At 43.5% G+C, this 23,987-nt stretch overlaps 1 protein-coding gene and 1 pseudogene across 5 annotated transcripts in view; both read left to right on the plus strand.

Annotated features, from left to right (window-relative positions):
- LOC130275340 (uncharacterized) overlaps positions 1-23,987 on the plus strand; it is a 505,363-nt gene that overhangs the window by 136,155 nt on the left and 345,221 nt on the right. The window lies entirely within an intron of this gene.
- Positions 15,947-16,037, plus strand: LOC130277968 (U2 spliceosomal RNA; annotated as a pseudogene).

The raw sequence follows: 23,987 nt of genomic DNA on the forward strand, positions 1-23,987 counted from the left end.
AAAACAAAAAAATGTTACCTGCAAAAGTTTTGGCACCCTGCAGAATTTATAGCATGCACTGCCCACTATGCAAAGCGGAGACCTGCCAGTGTCATGGATTGTTCAGTCATCATCTGGGAAGACCAGGTGATGGCAATCTCGAAGGTTTTAAATGCCCAGACTCATCTGACCTTGCCCCAATAATCAGCACCATGGGTTCTTCTAAGCAGTTGTCTAGAAATCTGAAACTGAAAATAGTTGACGCTCACAAAGCTGGAGAAGGCTATAAGAAAGCAAAATGTTTTCAGATGTCAATATCCTCTGTTTGGAATGTAATTAAGAAATGGCAGTCATCAGGAACAGTGGAAGTAAAAGCAAGATCTGGAAGACCAAGGAAAATATCACACAACAGCTCGCAGGATTGTGAGAAAAACAATTCAAAACCCATGTTTGACTGCACAATCCCTCCAGAAAGATCTGGCAGACACTGGAGTTGTGGTACACTATTCCACTATAAAGAGATACTTGTGCAAATATGGTCTTCATGGAAGAGTCATCAGAAGAAAACCTCTTCTACGTCTACACCACAAAAATCAGCGTTTGAACTTTGCAAATGAACATTTAGACAAGCCTGATGCATTTTGGAAACAAGTTCTGTGGACCGATGAGGTTAAAATTGAACTTTTTGGCCGGAATGAGCAAAGGTATGTTTGGAGAAGGAACAGAATTTTATGAAAAGAACCTCTGTCCAACTGTTAAGCATGGGGGTGGATCAATCATGCTTTGGGGATGTATTGCAGCCAGTGGCACAGGGAACATCTCACAAGTAGAAGGAAAAATGGATTCAATAAAATTTCAGCAAATTTTGGATGCTAACTTGATGCCATCTGTGAAAAAGCTGAAGTTAAAGTGAGAATGGCTTCTACAAATGCATAATGATCCTAAACACACCTCAAAATCCACGGGGGATTACATCAAGAGGCGTAAACTGAAGGTTTTGCTATGGCCTTCACAATCTCCCGACCTCAACATAATTGTAAATCTATGGATAGACCTTAAAAGAGCAGTGCGTGACAGACAGCCCAGAAATCTCAAAGAACTGGAAGACTTTTGTAAGGAAGAATGGGCAAAGATACCTCAAACAAGAATTGAAAGACTCTTGGCTGACTACAAAAAGCATTTACAAGCTGTGATACTTGCCAAAGGGGGCAGTACAAGATATTAACTCTGCAGGGTGCCCAAACTTTTGCAGACGCCCTTTTTTTTGTGTTCTGTTATTTTGAAAGTGTAAATGATGGAAATAAAATCTAACTTTTCTTGACATATTCTAAGAATGTCTAATCTGTAATTTGATGCCTTTATGAGATTTTTCCATCTTTCCTTGGCTTCTTTATGCACATTAACACACATTTTTAACATTAAAACAAAATGTCAAATTTCAACCTGTAAAGGGGTACTCCGCCCCAAGACATCTTATCTCCTATCCAAAGGACAGGAGGGGTTTAGATGTCTGATCGTGGGGGTCCCGCTGCTGGGGACCCTCGCAATCTCTCCTGCAGCCGAAGGAGACAAAAATAACCCTATCATGATGACACAGCTCCACCCCCCCTTGTGACGTCAAGCCCCTCCCATAGATTTGTAGGGCGTGACTTCACAATACCCCGGCCCCTGTATTGCCCATCATCAGCCACGGATTGATCTTCTCTCCGTGCAGCTCATGAATGGGGGTGCTGCAGGAGACATCGCAGGGGTCCGCAGCGATCCTTATCCTTTTAGATAGGCGTTAAGATTTCTGGAGGCGGAGTACCCCTTTAATGTTCCCGGTTATTTTTTGTCTTCTTTAGACAACCATTTTTTGTAGGTGACAGCTCGATGTTAAAAGCATTTCCAAAAGTGATCTACTAGCTGTTTTTTGTATTTTTTTTCCGCTCACTTAGAAATGCGTTTGTCAGCAGTAATCGGGTATTTTTTACATAAGTACTCGACTTTTTGTTTAAAAGGTGTAAATGTCACAAAAAATAACATCAAATTAAAAAACGGGTCAGGAGACAAGCGTTTGCCAAAAAATACAAATATCTGTCAGAATTTGTCGTTTTTTTCCCTCTCATTTGCCTTGGAAAGTGGCGCTTTGATTGTCCATTAGAGAGTTGTTTACATTACTCCAAAAGCTCCATTTAGTTTTCTTGACAAGGAGGAATAAGTGACTGGCTGTGATGGATAGAGGCACCTGTCCTAATGGCTGCTCACACTGTGCCCACTAGTGCACGTTACATTGATAAATTGACAACAGTTGGGACATGCTCCGCTAGCAGCAAGAATGAGGCTAGTAGGACAAACACAGGCGGTTAGGCAGTCTGTTTTAATATTCCTTGGAAAGGTACACGGATTTCTGATCCCACGACAGAACATCTGCAATCGCAAATTGGCATTCAGTAGAAGAATTCGTTCATTGACGGCCATCCACTCCGCCACGCACTAGAACAGGTTATCTGGTTATCTTTCCTTTGTCACAATTGGGTAATACATGACAATAAATCAGAATTTTTCATTTACCGTATTTTTCGCCCTATAGGACGCACCGGCGTATAAGACGCACCCAATTTATAGGTGCAAAATCTAAAAAAAATTAAGATTTTGAACCCAATAGTGGTCTTCAACCTGCGGACCACCAGATGTTGCAAAACTACAACTCCCAGCATGCCCGGACAGCCGTTGGCTGTCCGGGCATGCTGGGAGTTGTAGTTTTGCAATATCCGGAGGTCCGCAGATTGAAGACCACTGCATAGGAGGTAATACTCGCGTGTCACCGCTGCCCTGGATGTCGCTCCATCGCTGTCGCCGTGTCCCCGTCGCTCCGGAACGTCTCTGCTGCCGGCCGGGTATCCTCGCTCTCCGTCGCCGCCGTCACATCGTTACGCACGCCGACGCACGTACGTGATGACGAGGAAGGAGAGCGCCGGCCATACAGGGGATCCCTGAACGGAGAAGACACCGAGGAGGCAGGTAAGGTCCCTCCCGGTGTCCTGTAAGCACTAACCCGGCTGTTCAGTCGGGCTGTTCGGGACTGCCGTGGTGAAATCGCGGCGGTCCCGAACAGCCCGACTGAGCAGCCGGGTTAGTGTCCCTTTCCCTTTAGACGCGGCGGTCAGCTTTGATCGCCGCGTCTGAAGGGTTAATACGGGGCATCACCGCGATCGGTGATGTCCTGTATTAGACGCGGGTCCCGGCCGTTGATGGGCGCAGGGACCGCCGCGATAGGGGTGTATTTGCCATATAAGACGCACCGACTTTTTCCCCCCAGTTTTGGGGGAAGAAAAAGTGCGTCTTATACGGCGAAAAATACGGTATTTATTTATTTTTTACTCTTTAAAAAAAGAGAAAAAAATATTGATCGGCACAAAAAAATCTGCATCAATACTACGCCAAAACCCCGTCTATGCATGTGCAAGATTACGGGCTTACCGGTTAGATTTTCAGTGGGATACTTAGGGTCTATTCACACGACAGAATTTCCGCTTGCAGTATTCCGCCTCAAATTAAAGCCCATAGACTTCTATGGGATTTCAAACTCCCATTAACACTTCTGATTTTCCGCTTGCTAATGGGAATACGGAATCCCATAGAAGTCTATGAGCTTTAATATGAGTCGGAATTCAGCAAGCAGAAATTCTGCCTTGTGAATAGACCCTAAGGAGGAGAGTTATCGAAACCAGTCTGGAGGAAAAGTTGGTGAGTTGCCCATAGCAACCAATCAGATCGCTACTTTCATTTTTGATAAGGCCTCTGAAAAAACGAAAGAGATCTGATTGGTTGCTATGGGCAACTCACCAACTTTTCCTCTAGACGGATTTTGATAAATCTCCCCCTAAGGGTTTATTCACACAAGTGGAATTTCCGTTTCCAGAATTCCACCTTAAATGAAGGCCCAATAGACTTCTATGGGATTCCACACTTCTGAATTTACGCATGCGGAATTTCTCCACCAATTCTGCACAAAATCCGCACAAGCCAGAAACGACCCAAGGAAGTGGAAGCGTAATTGTTGCAGAATTGCACCCTTAGTCTATTCACACGGGCGGAATTTACGCACCAATTCCACTTCCGCTTCTTAGGTAGTTTCTGGCTTTTGCGCTTTTTGGGTGGAATTCATGTGGAAATTCAGCAGAAGTGTTAACGGGAGGGCGGAATCCCATAGAAGTCTATTGGGATTTAATTTGAGGTGGAATTCCGCAGGCAGAATAGGCAGGCAGTGAATAGACTCTTAGGCTATTCAAGTTTTCCCGTTCAGGTCAAGTATCGCCACCTCCGTCTGATTCGGAGATCTTCCTGAATACTGTTTTGCGTGCAGTGTTTCGTTATTCTGTAGCGCAGAATTATTTCTGATGCCTAATTATATTTGATGAATGCCAACCTCTAAATTTAGCAAAGTACAAGAATATTTTCCCCGATTTGATATTTCCCTGTGACAATTTTACTTTGTAATTTGAAGGTAAAAGCCGCGAGTTTAGAGACGTGTTCTGTTGAGCCTTTACTTTTACAATTAGGATATCCAAAAATCTGTGTCTTACAGATTATGTAGTTAGGCTGAGAAGAGATACAAGCTCAGGATGGTTATACTGTAATACTGCATGTTTTTTTTATTTTTTTATTTTTTTTTTATTCCATGTTACTGGTGAAAAGTTATCTTCAAAATTTATAAGGCTAAGTTTCCACTTGTTTTTTTTTTCTGGCAGTTTTTGGATATCTGCCACTGCAGTTTTTGAGCCAAAGTCAGAAGTGGATCCATAAAGGAGGAGAAGTGTAAGTTCTTCTTTTTTATATGTCTTATTCCTTTTGAATACACTTCTGGCTTTGGCTCAAAAACTGCAGTGGCAATTTTCCAGAAACTGCCAGAAAAAAAACCAAGTGGAAACTTAGCCTAATTGAAGTTTTACAACTCTTCACAATTACTAGTCTGAAGAGAAGACTAGATGGACCAGTGGTCTTGTTGACCATCTTTTAGGTTTCTAGCCCTGTATATGGAGGCTGTAGAATCTAGCAAGAGTCAGTGGGCTACGGTTCATATGTGGTGTCCCAGCACCTGTGGCTGTCCTGTGGGCTACAGATTGCCTCGGGCATCGCTGTCTGTGTTGGGCCCACTGCTCCATTGTCTTAACAGTAATAATGTAAAATATTGTCATGTTAGTGCTTATTTATGCTCTGTACCTTTAAAGAATTGAGCAGGGTGACCAGATGATCCTGATGCCTCAATGGGACCCTGATGCCCCTAAACCTAGCCCTTAGGTAGTGTAGGGAGAGGAGAGCTCAGTTGGCGTTCAGTTGAGAGGAGGAGTTTGGAGAAGGAGTGTGTTCCAGCTAGTAAGCTGAGGAGAAGCCTAAGGAAAAGTCTATTTATTCCACAGCCACACCAAATCTCAGAAAAGGGCCCCGGCGCTGTGGTGAATTGTCAAAGCCTGGTGGTAAGCAAAGCTCTTGGAGAAAATCTCTATTTTGGCCAGACAAGTGAAGTATTTCAAGTTAGTGTGTGCTGCTAATAATCTTAAAGGTGCATTCAACAGCAACTACGACTTCCAGCAAGGCGACAGGCTTCCCGGGTTCCACTAGGCCCATCCCTCTGCACCATGAACTGTAGTGTTTTAAGCTGCTATTTTCAGCCAAAGCAAAGTTATTTATCCGTAACCTTGCATCGTTGTATTCATTACCCGGCGCCTGGGCCAGGAGAAGAATCTAATCCTCAGACCGTGTAGGTTAACAGTGCCCTGGCATCACAAACTGACAGTTACACCTTACACACCGTGATTACCACAAAGCATGGACATCACACAAAGGATCTATACACCTGCACTCAGTCAGTAGCACTAGTGTGCCACACATACCCCATAAATTGTAGCATGGCCAAAGATATTCCTCCCAGATTTGTCCTGCAGTATCTTAGGTTTCTTTTTGCAAGCAGAAAACTTTTTAGGAATTTGGAAGCATTAGGAGATAAGAAGGCTTCATGCACCTCCATAAGGAAGGACTGAGGAACATGTAAACACTTGACAGAGAATGGAGCACCAGCATTCAGAAGCTTTCTGCACCCCCGGCATCTGATCGGGGAAACAGAAAACTTCAGATCACCTGTTTCAGCCACTCAGCTGTTGCAGCCAGGACGCAGGATAATTTAGAGTGGGCGCCAACAGCTGCTCTAGTCCACAAACAGCTAACCAAAAACTGCAGAGGGTGGGGACAAGTGCCACGACTCTCACCCAGCCTGATGGTAGCCCCTCTCCCCAGTGTGAATTATCCTGCGCCATGGACAGCACATCTCCCCTCCCAGTTACTGGTCAGACTAAGCCATAGCTCAGAAAATAGAGGGTTGAGGGTGTGCCCCGGCTCAGCCAATCAGATGCTGGAGCGCAGAAAACTTAAAGGCACAACATTTTTTACACTGGCTCTCCCTGGTTCTATGGACAGGGCACCTATATAAGGGGGCTTACACGAGGGTGAGAGCAAGGGGGCCCCATGATCATCTTTTGCCTTGGGGCTCCATGTGTTTAGTCCCCTCCCCCCGGTGATGTTCTGATGGAGACCTGGCGTCATGTGGAAATTACTGTGACATGCCTTGTAGGTACAAACCAAATTCTTAATGATTGATCTTGAATATATTCTAGTACTTTATAGTGTGTGTGTGTATGTGTATATGTATATATATATATATATATATATATATAATATATATATATATATATACACACATACATACATACACACATACATACACATACACATACACACACATACATACACATACATACACATACATACACATACATACACATACATACACATACATACACATACATACATACTGCTCAAAAAAATAAAGGGAACACTAAGATAACACATCCTAGATCTGAATGAACTAATCGTATTAAATTTCGTCTTTACATAGTTGAATGCGCTGACAACAAAATCACACAAAAATTATCAATGGAAATGAAATGTATCAACCCATGGAGGTCTGGATATGGAGTCACCCTCAAAATCACAGTGGAAAACCCCACTACGGGCTGATCCAACTTTATGTAATGTCCTTAATACAAGTCCCAATGAGGCTCAGTAGTGTATGTGGCCTCCACGTGCCCGTATGACCTCCCTACAACGCCTGGGCATGCTCCTGATGAGGTGGAGGATGGTCTCCTGAGGGATGTCCTCCCAGACCTGGATGAAAGCATCTGCCAACTCCTGGACAGTCTGTGGTGGATGGAGCGAGACGTCCCAGATGTGCTCAATCGGATTCAGGGGAACGGGCGGCCAGTCCATAGCATCAATGCCTTCCTCTTGTAGGAACTGCTGACACACTCCAGCCACATGAGGTCTAGCATTGTCCTTGTATTAGGAGGAACCCAGGGCCAACCACACCAGCAATATGGTCTCACAAGGGGTATGAGGATCTCATCTCGGTACCTAATGGCAGTCAGGCTACCTCTGGTAAGCAAATGGAGGGCTGTGCACCCCCCCCCCCTCCAAAGAAATGCCACCCCACACCATTACTGACCCACCGCCAAACCTGTCATGCTGGAGGATGTTGCTGGCAGAACGTTCTCCACAGCGTCTCCAGACTCTGTCACGTCTGTCACATGTGCTCAGTTTGAACCTGCTTTCATCTGTGAAGAGCACAGGGCAACAGTGGCGAATTTGCCAATCTTGGTGTTCTCTGGCAAATGCCAAACATCCTGCACATTGTTGGGCTGTAAACACAACCCCCACCTGTGGACTTCTAGAGTGAAAGAACCTCCAGCATTCAAAAGTGACCAAAATATCAGCCAGGAAGCATAGGAACTGAGAAGTGGTCTGTGGTCACCACCTGCAGAACCACTCCTTTATTGGGGTGTCTTGCTAATTGTCTATAATTTCCACCTGTTGTCTGTTCCATTTGCACAACATCATGTGAAATTGATTGTCAATCGGTGTTCTTCCTGAGAGGACAGTGTGATTTCACAGAAGTGTCATTGACTTGGAGCTACATTTTAAGTGTTGCCTTTATTTTTTTGAGCAGTGTGTATGTATAGATATATGTGGTAGGCCTCAGGGGTAGGGGTAGAGTAGTCAGGGTATTGCTTCAGTATATCAGGGGTTAAGGTTAACCCTATTGTTCGTGACGCCAGGCTGAGGGCTAATATGCTGAGGTAATTCTCCAGCCTATCGCCGCCCTTCCCAGTAACGATAGTTGCATGCATAAAATGACTGAAGGTCCACAAGGTAGTTGAACTTGAACTTGGAAAGACTTGCGGTACATCCAATGAACAGTTACAGTCTCATTAATACAGTCTCCATACACTTCAGTGACTGACAGTTGTTGCGGACCTTGACTTTTGATATAAGTCTCAGAATTTAGGGTAATTTGCGAAGATCCGTCCGGATTTAGGGGATAGATAAGGTCCGGTGATCTTGCAGAGTGCTTAGGGATTGATACGCTCACAGTTTTGTAAAGATCAGCCGTTGACGCAAGGCTCGGGCCTAAACGCGCTGATGACAGCAGCGCAGATCCTTCCCTGTCAACAGCCCACGAGGAAAGAGAGAGAGTAATGGCCGCCGCTCCCTTATATGGGTAGGGCCGTTCTGGATTGGTCCAAGTCAGCTGTCACTCACCGTTACATAGCCTGATGGGTAAACACCTGACTTCCTCCAAAGGTCCTTGAACTACAAACTATAGTCTTTGGAACGCATCACGTGACCCATAGGTCCTGCGACGCTAACTAGGTAAGTACACCTACTATATAAATATATACATTAAATTAAAATAATTTTAATTACAAAAGGGGTGACAAGGGGCTAGATAAGGATGAGGACCCCACCTACACCTAGGGACTCTGACTTTGGGGACCCCACCATAAGGCAACGGATGCAATCCGGTGCCGGGACACCACATATATATCCCCCACAAGACGTATCCCTCTGATTTTCTGCGTTACAGCTAGAAGATATTTTCTCTACAGACCTGGTGAGTGCTTCGTTCATTGCTCTACATTTGGAGGATTACTATTTACCTTGTCTCTGATGCGTGAGCATACAGGGATACGCAGCTGCCGTAGATAACAGTGGGCTCTCAGCAGTGCAGCTTCAGCGGTGCAGAGAGATGTTCTCTATATCTATGTCCTATATAATATAATGATGATAATAATAAATATAATTAAATATATAATAATTATAAATATTATTTTTATTTGTTGTTAATTACTAGCTGAGTACCCGGCGTTGCCCGGTTTTTCCTTCCTAATCCTTGTTGTGGAGGAAAATAAACAGAGGAAGCTTTTGACTTCATATCCAGTCCTCATATATTGTTGTCCTATTCCGACCTCCTATCCCGACCACCTATCCCGACCTCCTATCCCGACCTCCTATCCCGTCCCATAATATATGTACCAGGTATTGAAATATCTCCAGCCGTTTGGAAGTTATGCAGTAACATATATTTCCCATAGACTTGTATGGGACTGTAAACATAAACCTCGCCCCTGGCAAATGGGGTGAGTAAGGGTTAAATTACCTATCCTATATTTGTTGGTGACATATAAGTAACATGTGACCAAGTTTCATGTTATCTTTAGCCATTTGGATGTGATGCTGGAACATACACACATACATACATACACACACACACACATACATACACACATACATACATATATACATATATACACACACACATACATATACACACATACATACACACACACATATACACATACATACAGTACACACAGACACATACATACAGTACATACACATACATACAGTACATACACATACATACACACAGACACATACATACATACAGTACATACACATACGTACATACACATACATACATACAGTACATACACATACACACACATACATACAATACACACACGCACACATGCATACATACACACGCATACACACATACATACACGCACACACGCATACATACACACATACGTACACATGCACGCACACATAAACGCGCACACACACATTGAGATATATATATATATATATATATATATATATATATATATAATTTTCTTTTCTTCAATTAAATAAGACTTTCACGTGTGCTCGGCGAGGCAGTAACCTCAGAAGGCCTCATTCTGTTCGCAGCCACAACAGTTTAGCGCACAACAGTTTATTAATTTCTCATAGTCGCCTGTTTAATTTCAGAAATTTTAGCTAAAGGAAAAAAAAATTCCAACAATCAGCCGCACCTGTTGCCAATTAAAGAATTAATGACACATCAATCAATCCGAATGTGCGGTATTAAGAGATTACACATGCTCTGCAGTCAGATTACTTCAGGAGTCATGCCGAGAATGAGATTTTCTGTGTCAGTGTTTACCAAACAGCGTGCCTCCAGCTGTTGCAAAACTACAACTCTCAGTATGGGAGGTGTAGTTTTGCAACAGCTAAAGGCACTCTGTTTGGGAAAACACTCCTCTATGTGGGGGAAAGATAAGAGGGCTGTATAGAACGTTGTCTTCCTGTTAGGCCGAATAGTCATTGTTCCCCATTATCCCCTTAAGGTAGTAGCAATATTTATTTTTTATTTATTTTTTTCATTTTTTTTCCCTCCTTGCCCTCCAATAGCCATAATACTTTCCATTTTCACCCTAAAGAACTTCCTATGTAGCATACAGCTGCTAAAAATTACTCGCAGGGTAAAGATTTTTTTAATAGAAGTAATTTACAAATCTGTTTAACTTTCTGGCACCAGTTGATTGAAAAAAAACGTTTTCTACCGGAGTACCCCTTTAATATTTTAATTGCATGTTTGAGAATCAACTGTTCTTTTCGTCAAATCCGTGATAGAAGTAATAATAGATAAATCAATTCTTGAAACCCATTGTTCATTAAAAATAAAAACATTACTGTTTATTTCATAGTCCAGTCCGTTCCTTCGTCTAAGCCCATATATAAGCTATAGGAGCACCTCCCATAGATATCCATTTTCTTGTTAGTTCAGCTCCCAGGGATCTTTCTACCTATCAGTGGCTTCATTGAGGCCTTAATTGAATTCTGAAATTTACTTTGTGTGCACAGTTGAATATCATTGAATATCAGTTATAACAGAGAGCATCCAATGTTCCTTAAAGGGAATCAAGGCTTCCCTCTTATCTTATCGGCTGTCCTGTGCTTACTGTAACCCATTCCTTGCTGTGCTGCTGCTGTTTCCTTCCTTTCTGCTCAAATAGCACCTTGCAAAGCCAGTGTACCTCTTACCTCTATATGTCATGTACAGTAGTGTACTGTGAATCACAATCCCAGCACAGTCCAAGCCTGTTTAGTCTAGTGAACGTTAACCAGCACTTTGTCATTGCATAGTAGTAAGTAGTTGCTGTGCTATCACTGGCCAGACAACTAAAGGAAAGGAAGTCCCTGTTTGTGTGCTGCTACAAACAGCTCTGCTTTTGTCCCAGCCCCTGAAATGGAGACACTGAAAAATAGTTGCGCACAATGGAGGGATTCTATGGTTGGTTTGCTGAGGGGCTACATCACACCCTTGTGGCCCCTGTGAGATAGGGGACTCTGGAATCGCATTGAAATGTTCAGAGGGTCCAATAGCAACTGGGGATGTGAAGATTCTGCTCTATATAGAGACTGGTGATACGCGTTCTCTCCAGTCCTAGATGTTTCTGCCTGTTTTTATGGAGCAGAACAATGAATCCAAGATGGCGGCACTCATATCCATTTTCTGAACGGTGCCAAAATGCCTAAATGGATCGGCTTGCTCTTTAATGTAGTCTTTAATGTATCATTTTTTGTTTATCTTTTTCTTTGTTGTTGTTGTCAACTTCTGTCACCTTGTATGGAAATGGATGTGGGGTCACCTTTTATAGCTGTTGTGTTATTTGCGCGTGTTAGAATAGTGTTTTTTCCCTATCCCATAAATTTCAAGGTTCACAGTGTCATTTTCCTAATGTACAACAAAAATGTTTCTTTCTTACCCGCTCATCTAACCTTCTGGTAGCGCTACTTATAAAAGGATCATTTCCTATTCACACACAAAAAAACACAGAATAATTGACGTAAGTGCCTGCGCTGTAACCGCGCACCTCCTGACTCTTAATAGTAGTTTGTACATTGTCGCACCCACCGGGGACACAGGTTCAGTCAAACCCATCCACCCAATCTGATTTTGCCCTTTTTTTTTAACAAATTGCTAAGCACAAGGAAGCACTTACTGTTAAAAATGGCGCTCAGGGTACAGCTAGAACAGTGTAGAACCCCCAGCTCGTTTAGTCCCTAGAGGCTGAAAGTGACTCTATCTATGAGATACCCTGACGCATGAGTGATGTCATTGTGGCCTCAAGTGATTGGAGGCAGGAGAGGCCTGGTAATGAAGGGGTGCTGTCTACAGGGGCAAACTACCTACCTACAGGGCGTCCTGTTTACAGGGGGGGGGGGGGGGGGGCAAACTACCTACAAGGGGCCCTGTCTACTGGGTAAAACTATCTTTGTGAGGTTCTGTCTGCAGGGGACCATTGAGTTGTAGTTTTGCACCAGCTGGAGGCACCCTTGTTTGGAAACACTGGCATATCCACATGATGTATAAATGGCCAACGGATGCGGGTCCCACCACAAGCTACGTTACATAGTTACATAGTCAGTATGGTTGAAAAAAGACATACGTCCATCAAGTCCAACCAGGGGATTGAAGTGAAGGGTGTAAGGGGATAATGGGAAGGGATGTAGTTTTATAATTCTGCATAAGCATTAATGTTATTTTGTTCCAGGAATGTATCTAACCCTGTTTTAAAGCTGTTAATTGTTCCTGCTGTGACCAGTTCCTGAGGTAGACCGTTCCATAAATTCACAGTCCTCACGGTAAAGAAGGCGTGTCGCCCCTTTAGACTAAACCTTTTCATCTCCAGACGGAGGGAGTGCCCCCTCGTCCTTAGGGGTTTTTTAACCTGGAACAGTTTTTCTCCATATTTTTTGTATGGGCCATTTATATACTTACAATTGTTTAGTCTTGAGAAGAGACGTTTAAGGGGGGATATGATAAACGTATATAACTCCTTTAATCGCTCCTCATAGCTAAGATGTTCCATGCCCCATATTAGTTTAGTCGCGCGTCTCTGCACCCTTTCCAACTCCGCAGTGTCCCTTTTATGGACAGGTGCCCAAAACTGACAGCATATTCCAGGTGAGGCCGTACCAATGATTTATAAAGGGGGAGTATTATGTCCCTGTCCCTTGAGTCCATGCCTCTTTTGATACATGACAATACCCTGCCGGCTTTGGAAGCAGCAGCCTGACATTGTGCTATTCTGTAGTCTGTGATCTACAAGTCACCCAGATCCTTCTCTACCAGTGACTCTGACAGTTTAATCCCCCCTAAGACATACGACGCATGCAGGTTATTAGTACCCAGATGCATAACTTTACATTTATCCACATTGAACCTCATTTGCCAAGTGGAGGCCCAGACACTTAGTCTATCCAAGTCATCTTGTAACTTATGCACATCCTCTATAGACTGTACCGTGCTACAAAGCTTGGTGTCATCTGCAAAGATAGAAACAGAGCTGTTAATACCATCATCTATATCATTGATAAATAAATTAAACAGCAGCGGGCCCAGTACTGAACCTTGGGGTACACCACTAATAACCGGGGACCAATCAGAGTACGAATCATTGACCACCACTCTCTGGGTACGATCCATGAGCCAGTGTTCAATCCAGTTACAAACTAAAGTTTCCAAGCCCAAGGACCTTAACTTACCTGTCAGACGCCTATGAGGGACAGTATCAAACGCTTTGGCAAAATCCAGAAACACTATATCCACAGCCATTCCTCTGTCAAGGCTTCTACTCACCTCTTCATAAAAGCAAATTAGATTGGTTTGACAACTTCTATCCTTAGTAAAACCATGCTGGCTATCACTTATAATACAATTATCCCCTATGTATTCCTGTATGTAATCCCTTATAAGTCCTTCAAACAATTTACCCACAATGCACGTTAGACTTACCGGTCAATAATTGCCTGGCGAAGACCTAAAGCCCTTCTTGAAGATTGGTACCACATTAGCCTTGCGCCAGTCCCTTGGCACAATACCAGACACCAGAGAATCTCTAAATATCATGAACAAGGGTACAGATATTACTGAACTTACCTCTCTAAGAACTCTTGGGTGTAGTCCATCCGGCCCTGGAGATTTGGTTACATTTACTTTACTTAAATTACCTTGTACCATCTCTACATTAAGCCAGTTCAGTACATTACATGATGTGTTACCAGCACTGACCTGTACATGATGTGTTACCAGCACTGACCTGGCCAATGTCAGTTCCTTCTTCCATAGTATATACAGAACTAAAGAACCCATTCAGTAGCTCCGCCTTCTCTTGATCGCCTGTGACAACCTCCCCATTATCATTATTAATGGGTCCTACATGCTCTGTCCTTGTTTTTTTTTGTATTTATATATCTAAAAAAATATTTAGGATTAGTTTTGCTTTCTTTGGCCACCTGTCTCTCATTTTGAATTTTTGCTATTTTTATTACATTTTTACAGATTTTATTAAGCTCCTTGTACTGTTTAAATGTTATAGCTGACCCATCAGATTTGAATTTTTTGAAGGCTATTTTTTGGTGTTTATTGCTCTTTTAACCTCATTTGTGTAACTCTTATAAAAGTCAACGGGAGTTCCGCAAAATGTCTAAAACCTACCCATTCAGAAGTTTTTGGCTTCCTGACTTCCTCTGGCCACCTCAAGCGGGCCATACCCAGATATTTGGATATGAAGCAGTCACGCCCCCTCCCATAGCCTTGCATTGAGGGGGCGTGGCTGTGTAGTCATGAGAGGGGCATAACCGTGACATAAAGAGCCTCCGCCCCGCATAGTCAGTCATCCGGGACAGAGCGAAGTTTGCTCCGTGCATCGGATGTCTGGGGTGCGCAGGCGAGACCCCGCGATCAGACATCTTATCCCCTATCCAAAGGATAGAGGGGATAAGATGTCTAGCGGCGGAGTACCCCTTTATACTTGGTCTTAGTTGGAAAAATGTGTTATGCCGATAAATAAGATATGTAATTTTTAAAAATATATATATTTTTTAATTTATTTTAATGTGGATTAGCAGTACATCATCATACCGAATGTATTTTTACCTTCATGCACTTGTCTTATTTCATGTTTGTTTTATTATAAAAAATAAATAAAAAAAATCCACAACAGGTACATTATAAGATTAACCATTGGTTGTAAAATGCTTTCTGCAGGAGATGGTATACGATGCATCTAAGTGGTAGCAGCGGATGTTATCCTTTTGTTTTATCCATATAATTCATTTTCAGAGTGCAGTTATTTTAAACATTGTAACCAAAAGAGGTGAATAACTAAAATGTGGTGGAGAAGCGCGGATCAAGGATATATGAAGGGCAAAAAGGTATGTGGGCCTTGGCAATAGAAAAGGGGGTGGGGGTAGTCAGAATCTATGGATAGTGTACTTTAAATTCACTGTAAACAAAGTCTTCATACCCAGGGAAGGCTCCACCTATAGGCAAAATAGGAAGCCGCCTAGAGCGCCCTCTTGATGGGGCGCCATTCTACCCTCCGCAAGTTATTTTTCCAGGTCCAGCCAGCGGCTAAACTGTCACCCTAATAGTAAGGGGATTACACGAGGAGGAGGCTTGTTAGTGTGTCACTCCAGTAGTAAGGAGAGTACATGAGGAGGGGGTTTGTTACAGTGTCAAAAACTACAAAATGACCCAAAAGGGGGCTATGAGGCCAAAACAATACAATTAACCAAACCCCAAGGCCATAGCCTGGGGTGCAAAACACCTCAATTTTCTCCCCCCTAGGGGGGAGAAAATTGAGGTGTTTTGCACCCCAGGCTACGGCCTTGGGGTTTGGTTAATTGTTTTGTTAGTGTGTCACCCCAGTAGTAAGGAGATTACATGAGGGGGTTTGTTAGTGTGTCAATGAGCTTTAGCGCTTCTCGGCCTTTTGGCTAAGATGAAGTGTAGTATCTGTTCTTATCAGGGGTTTAGTCTCTGGCCATTGATGTAGGATGGATGCTGCATGGAGGGGGCAGGGTGTTCCGGGTCTGGTTCTGAGGAATCAGCTCGTCGGCTGCCTTGATGTGACCGGTTTCCTCTGGGTCTCGCCATGAGGTAGAAGGGTGTAGAGCCGAGGTACGTCTGTGCCTCGGGGAGTGGTGACTCTGAGGTGCCGAAACTCACTGGGTGTTATAACTCACTGAGTGAACGCTCTGCACCATTACACTTCACCTTTGGCACTCACCCTTGGTATCCCGGCCTGCTGGCTAGGATCAGGGCAATTTTTATAAATCCGTCCAGATGACCGGGCAGTATATCTGCACTTCATTCACTTATTTATTATTTTTTATTTTTTTCACTGTGCCACGTTTCGTGTTTTTCTTTGTACACAGGATTGGCAGGATGCGGTAGCCCTTCTGGGTGTCCCTCCTGGCGGTCTAGGGGAGGTGTGTGTGGCCATTAGGATCCTCACCTCCCTGCAACCCCCGGGCATCTTGGCTTCAGTCAAGAGGCCATCAGTATACGGCTCCTCGGCTGATACCTTGGCTGACGCCAGGAGCATTTTCGGCCCCTTAGAAGATTCAGCGAAAAGGGGCATCGAACCTAGATCCTTGCAGGTGCCTTTTGGCCCGAAGGTGAAGGGTAGGTTTGTTGGGGGGCCTCTCTCCTGTTGGAGAAGGGCTTAGCGATAGACCGCATCCTTTGTGCACGTTTTTTAGTGTGACACGTTTGCACTTTTTCTTGCACTTTGGGTGATAGAGAGCACGCACCTCGGCTCTTAAAAAAAATAAATAAAATGAGCTTTATTTCGGATGACCAAAGGATAGGAGATAAGATGTCTGATCGCAGGGGTCCTGCCGCTGGGGATCTCCCTGATTCACCCAGTGTTCCTTTAGAGCGTCGGGTTCAGCGTCGGAGGCTCGTGATGTCATGGCCACACCCCTTCAATGCAAGTCTATGGGAGGGGGCATGATTGGCCATCACGCCCCCTCCTATTGACTTGAATTGAGGGTGCGTGGCCGTGACATCACGACCCTACGCCCGGTATCGTCAGTCATCAGACACTGGGGTGCCGCAGCAGAGATCGCAGAGATCCCCAGCTTCAGGACCCCCCACTATCAGACATCTTATCCCCTATTCTTTGGATAGGGGATAAGATGTCTAGGGGCGGAGTACCCCTTTAAGGTCTCAATTATCTCTGGTTTCAGATGACCTGCACTCCGCAATACTCAGATCTCAAATGGTTCTAGCTGTCCAAAAGTAGATTGGCAGAGAACCATGGGAGATCTTTGTCGCATGAGCATAACAGATACCAAATAGTGATGAGCGGCATAGGCCATATTTGAATTAGCGATATTTTGCGAATATATGGACTAATATTCATCATATATTCATGAAATTCGCATTTTTGTTAAATTCTTTTTTTTTTTCCCCTGCATATTTATGCGCATATTCGCGAATATTGAGCCCTCCCTGCTTTAATAGTATAGGGAACTAATGGGCTAGTGCAGTGGTCTCCAACCTGCGGACCTCCAGATTAGAGATGAGCGAACTTACAGTAAATTTGATTCGTCGCAAACTTCTCTGCTCTGCAGTTGATGACTTATCCTGCATAAATTAGTTCAGCTTTCAGGTGCTCCGGTGGACTGGAAAAGGTGGATAGTCCTCGGAGAGACTCTTTCCTAGGAATGTATCCATCTTTTCCAGCCCACCGGAGCACCTGAAAGCTGAACTAATTTATGCAGGATAAGTCATCAACTGCCGAGCCGAGAAGTTCGTGACGAATCGAATTTACTGTAAGTTCGCTCATCTCTACGCCAGATGTTGCAAAACTACAACTCCCAGCATGCCCGGACAGCCAACGGCTGTCCGGGCATGCTGGGAGTTGTAGTTTTGCAACATCTGAAGGTCCGCAGGTTAGAGACCACTGCACTAGCCCATTAGTTCCCTATACCATTAAAGGGAGGGCTCAATATTCGCGAATATGCGCATATGCGAAGAGCAGAGAGGGATGCAGTGATCACTGTGATTAGAGATGAGCGAACTTACAGTAAATTCGATTCGTCACGAACTTCTCGGCTCGGCAGTTAATGCCTTTTCCTGCATAAAGGAGTTCAGCTTTCAGGTGCTCCGGTGGTCTGGAAAAGGTGGATACAGTCCTAGGAAAGAGTCTCTCCTAGGAATGTATCCACCTTTTCCAGCCCACGGGAGCACCTGAAAGCTTTACTAATTTATGCAGGATAAGACCTCAACTGCCGAGCCGAGAAGTTTGTGACGAATCAAATTTACTGTAAGTTCGCTCATCTCTAACTGTGATGTGTACTGTGAACAAAAAAAGTGAATATTCGTAATTGCGAATATATATATAGTGCTATATTCGCAATATTCACGAATTCGCCAATATGCAATATTCACGATTAAAATTCGAATTGCGAATATTCGCGAGCAACACTAATACTAAAATGCCACTGTATCACAACCATCCAAAACCGACCGGAAAGGAACTGCAAGAGATGAGCGAACTTACATTAAATTCGATTTGTCACGAACTTCTCGGCTCGGCAGTTTCTGACTTTAACCTGTGTAAATTAGTTCAGCTTTCCGGTGCTCCGGTGGGCTGGAAAAGGTGGATACAGTCCTAGGAAAGAGTCTCTCCTAGGACTGTATCCACCTTTTCCAGACCATGGGAGCACCTGAAAGCTGAACTCATTTATGCAGTATAAGTCTTCAACTGCCGAGCCGAGAAGTTCGCGACGAATCGAATTTACTGTAAGTTCGCTCATCTCTAGGAACTGCCTTATACTATTTTCTTCAGCACATTTCATGTATTTAGTAACCTGAAATATCTCCTTGAAGAAAAGAGTCGTCTGGGCTAGAGATGAGCGAACTTACAGTAAATTCGATTCGTCACAAACTTCTCGGCTCGGCAGTTGATGACTTATCCTGCGTAAATTAGTTCAGCTTTCCGGTGCTCCCGTGGGCTGGAAAAGGTGGATACAGTCCTAGGAGAATCTTTCCTAGGACTGTATCCACCTTTTCCAGCCCACCGGAGCACCTGAAAGCTGAACTAATTTATGCAGGATAAGTCATCGACTGCCGAGCCGAGAAGTTAGTGACGAATCGAATTTACTGTAAGTTCGCTCATCTCTAGTCTGGGCCAAGGAGTATAAATTGCTCTTAATAAGCTTTTACATCGCGGCTCGTGTACGTTACTAATGTATTTTAGTGTTGGCTGCGTTTTCCCGTACATACAAATCAACACAGTGTATCCTTGTTACGTCGGCCACATGTGTATTCCATTGCAAACGTTAGACTTCCCGATTTATCGCACTAATATAAAATGGTTAACATCTCCGAGCAGGATCTATATATATGAAATATTTTTTTATTTTTGTTTCTAATTTGACTACCCGAGTCTCCTGAGTGACCATTTGTTTTACAGCGGTGACCTAATTTGATGCATAAAGTTTTCAGACTCAAAATGAGCCCTGTTAGCAATACAGATTTTGTCTAACATACATAATGAAACCAGCAAATTAGGTCCCATGGCCATAAACCTCATAGAGGGAAAGCAAATAGAGCATGAATCAAGAAGACTTTAGAAAGCCGTAAACTATTAGAATCATATAAATTAAAGACTAAACCCTAAATGTCGCTTAAATCCGGCTCCGTGCGATCTGTGCGCTCTGTAACGGGCCCGAATATATTTCGATTGTTTGCCTGTGTAGTTAGTGATGAATCCGCACTTGAAAAGAAGAGTTTGTGCTCGGCCCGGGGGCATTGGACAGTGTATAAAAAGCCTGCGCCCCCCTCGTGTTTCTATTAACAGGTGTGTGTCGGGAACGCAGCACAGACCCTCCTTTGAAATGAAAATGGTAACTCATTAGGGCAGGATGCCGAGTTATTTCCTAAAATGTTTTTAATGGGATTTCACCCCTGGCTTTAACTGGAGAGAAATAATGCTGCCCAAACCAAAGGCGCATCTGCATTCGTGCGTGACTAGACTAGTCTCTGCTGGGCTGCTTGGGAAAAACAAAGGGGTAACATTGGGGTAGAGGGGGGGGGGGAGGGGAGAAAAGACTATTGTTTACAAAAAAAAAGTTTAAAGATGCCCTCCAGTGTTTTTTTTATTTTTATGTATTTTTTTGCCCTTAACGTGCACACTCGTTATCACTAGTCCTACAGCACAATTTGTTTCATTCCAGCACAGCTGGACCCAAGTGCTATATTATTGTTACTGGATCATGTGATCACCAGTCTGAGCCACAAATAAACAAACAAAAAGTGGAGTGGTCCATCCTAGCATAGTCATCTATGAGTTAGCATACATAGAAAGACAAAAAGGTACCCGCACTCACCGCAAGGAAAGAGCAGACCTACTTCTATGGCCTCTCGGACAGATCCGACTTCAGGCTGACAGAAGGGCGCTCAGAGTGGAGGCGACCGCCGGCAAAGTTGCGTGCAGATAGCGCTTCTTCCAAACTCATGACTTAGCTCCTGCTTGCTCTTGGACCACTCCCCTCCCAGCTCTATCAGTATACTGCTTCTGCTAGCTCTGTAGGATCGCGATATATAGTAGTTTCTGTATTCACCTCCTCTCCAGCTCTTATCTGTATACTGCTGCTGCTATCTCTCTGGCAGTGTTTCTCAAGCGCGGTCCTCAAGTCCCCCAACAGGTCATGTTTTCTGGATTTTCTTAGTCTTTCACATGTGATATAACTGTGGTGATGCCGGAGTCCATGACCATAATTACATTATCTGTGAAAGACTAAGGAAATCCAGAAAACATGACCTGTTGGGGGGACTTGAGGACCGCGCTTGAGAAACACTGCCATAGAGATAGCAGCAGCAGTATACAGATAGAGCTGGAGGGGAGGTGTATGGCCTATGGGATAAGGATATATAGTAGTTATACACCTCCCCTTCAGCTCTATCTGTATACTGCTGCTGCTATCTATATGGGTTCAGGATATATAGTAGTTATACCCCTTCCCTCCAGCTCTATCTGTATACTGCTGCTGCTATCTATATGGGTTCAGGATATATAGTAGTTATACCCCTCCCCTCCAGCTCTATCTGTATACTGCTGCTGCTATCTATATGGGTTCAGGATATATAGTAGTTATACCCCTCCCCTCCAGCTCTATCTTTATACTGCTGCTATCTCTATGGGATCAAGATATACTGTGTAGACACCTCTCCTTCCAGTGGCCTAGTGGTCTCAAAGGCCTACAGAGGGGACATCATAGACAATGGACAAGTGCAATACTGTAAGTAATGCTTAGGCGGGGTAGGCTGTGACAGCAGTACAAAAGGTTTGGGCAATAGCCGGAAACCATACTGGGCACAGCCTGATCTTCTGGGGGACTAGTCATGTGACTCATGGTCCTCTGACTCTTGATAGGACAGCTAATATTTGACGTTATCATTGATGCTATGTGTAAGCTATGACCGCCAACCACTTGTGTCTCTAAAAGTGGCCGTAACCCTCGCGCTACTTGTGCTTCCATTCGAGTAAAACATTCCAGCGTGATGCCAACCCTTGACGCTCTTTTACCACTCTTTATTGCATTGGTTTTAGAGATGGTTCCTCTACCCTACGGTGCCCCGTTTCTGTCTGAAACCACGTTACCAGGTCTACAGCTTCGTCCATTTCCATCAACAGTTTATAAAGTAGTTCAGATAGGAAGTGCGCACAGTCTCGGACGGCCACGGGAAACACGCCAACACTGCATATCATGTTAGACGTGTGCTGAGTAGTGTCACACGCATTAACTCCGACAATACTGTGTAGGATATTTGGGCTGTGCTGTAATGGTATTACATAATTCATCAAATCCCTGCGGGATAAGGAGGACAATTTATAAAGCCGGTGTTGAGCGCTCAGGGTGCATTTTCATATTCGCTTTTTTATTTTTTTTTTTTAAACATCACAAACTGATCTTGCTGAGCTTTTTTTTTTTTTTTCTTCCTACTTTGACTTTTATTTCCACCTTTAAAAAAAAAAATTCTAATTTTTTTTTTTTTTTAATATACCTGGCCGAGATCTGTTGTTCTATTACCAGAGGGCACAAATGGGAGGACTCGTCTGGGCTAAATTGCAATTAGGCAGCCCCTGAGTGAGGCTGGCACCAGTTAACTTGGGATATTGGAGTGAAAAGGCCCATAATCAGCCTTCGGTCATGTAGAACAATGCATAAAATTAAATTGACATTAATGAATAATTGTGTAATGAAAATGGAAGAGGAAAGTTAATTGCATGTTACAGTGAGTGTAATGCCTAGATAACCTTGCATTTAATGCTATTCTTAGCCCGGCTGCCAAGACTTCTACAGAGCCTCTCTCAGCAGGAAGTCATTAAAAGCTGTGAGCAGATAATGCCTGCTCGGTGAAACCTAAGTGGCAACAATATAACAAGAGTTTCTTTCAGACCTTTTAATGTTTCCAGAAAAAAAAAAAAGGGCATGTAGGGGTAATTTGTACACATCTGAATGAAAACAGGCGACCATTCCAATCTATCCCAAGCTTGTCCACCTCTTTGGCAGTGGCGTCGTCAGGGGGAGGGGGGTTGGTCAGAGGGGGCAACCTTGGATTTTGTTTTTTCATTGTTGTGTTTTTTTTGTATGGAGTTCGTCGTTTGGGGGGGGGGGGGGAGAGGGAGGGTCAAAGAGGGCAACCTTGGATTTTATTTATTTATTTTTATATTTTTTAGGACAGCTCCCGAAAACTATAAAAAAAAAAAAAAAAAAAAAAAAAAAATATATATATATATATATATATATATATATATATATATATATATATATATATATATATATATAAATAATCATTTTTTTTTTAATAAAAAAAATTATAAAAATTAAAATATAAAAAGGAAAAAAATCTTACAAGGTCAGCGCTTATTAAAGAGACCACAATATACCTGCCGTGTTAGAGGTGGCGGCACCCAGCTGTCTGCTTGCAATGAAACATTTCTTCCTAATCTTGTAGGCCTGCAAAGTAGCACTTGACCCTTTTTTTTTGATTCTGAACATATGTGAAGGGCAATCTTGTGGTTGCAGAATTCTTTCTAGTGTTTTCTCTTCTGGCATCCTCCAAAGCAGTGGTCTCCAGATTGCCGCCCTCCAGATGTTGCAAAACTACAATTCCCAGCATCAGGGCCGCCATCAGGGGGGTACAGCCAGTACTCCAGTAAGGGGCCCCATCTCCCAGAGGGGCCCGGGCCCCTGCTGCACCCCCCTGCAGCAGCCCCAGCACAGAATACTGCTGTTTAAGCTGCAGCCTCCTGCTTTCACTGACAGCTGCAAAATACTTCCTGCCATCTGTCCTCTCCTCCCTGGATAAGGCTCTTACAGAGGACAGCAGCACAATGGAGCGATAACTGCCGAACATCGGGCTGTGTATGGGAGGCAGAGGACCTTTGGTGATGTCATTACCATGTGATCAGTCACATGGGTGGGAGGAGCCTGACTACTATGCAATGGAGGCCCAGGAAGAAGTTCCTGTATAGGGGAATGTGTATCATGTGAAGGTAACCAATACTACATACTCACACACAAATTACTATGTCTGTGTTTTCCAAACAGTGTGCCTCCAGCTGTTACAAAACTGCAACTCCCAGTATGCCCAGAAAGCAAACAGCTGGAGATACATTGTTTGGAAAACACTGCACTATATAATTCCCACACACTGCATTTAACACACCCACCACATTTATTGATTTAACCCCTTAAGGACCAGGCCATTTTACACCTTAGGACCAGAGCGGTTTTTGAACATCTGACCACTGTAACTTTAAACATTAATAACTCTGGAATGCTTTTAGTTATTATTCCGATTCCGAGATTTTTTTTTTTTCGTGACATATTCTACTTTAATATGGTGGTGATAAATTTTTGTCGATACTTGCATCCTTTCTTGGTGAAAAATTACAAAATTTGATGAAAAAATTAAAAATTTTGCATTTTTCTAA

This window comes from Hyla sarda, chromosome 6, assembly GCF_029499605.1.
Source record: "Hyla sarda isolate aHylSar1 chromosome 6, aHylSar1.hap1, whole genome shotgun sequence".
NCBI lineage: Eukaryota > Metazoa > Chordata > Amphibia > Anura > Hylidae > Hyla > Hyla sarda.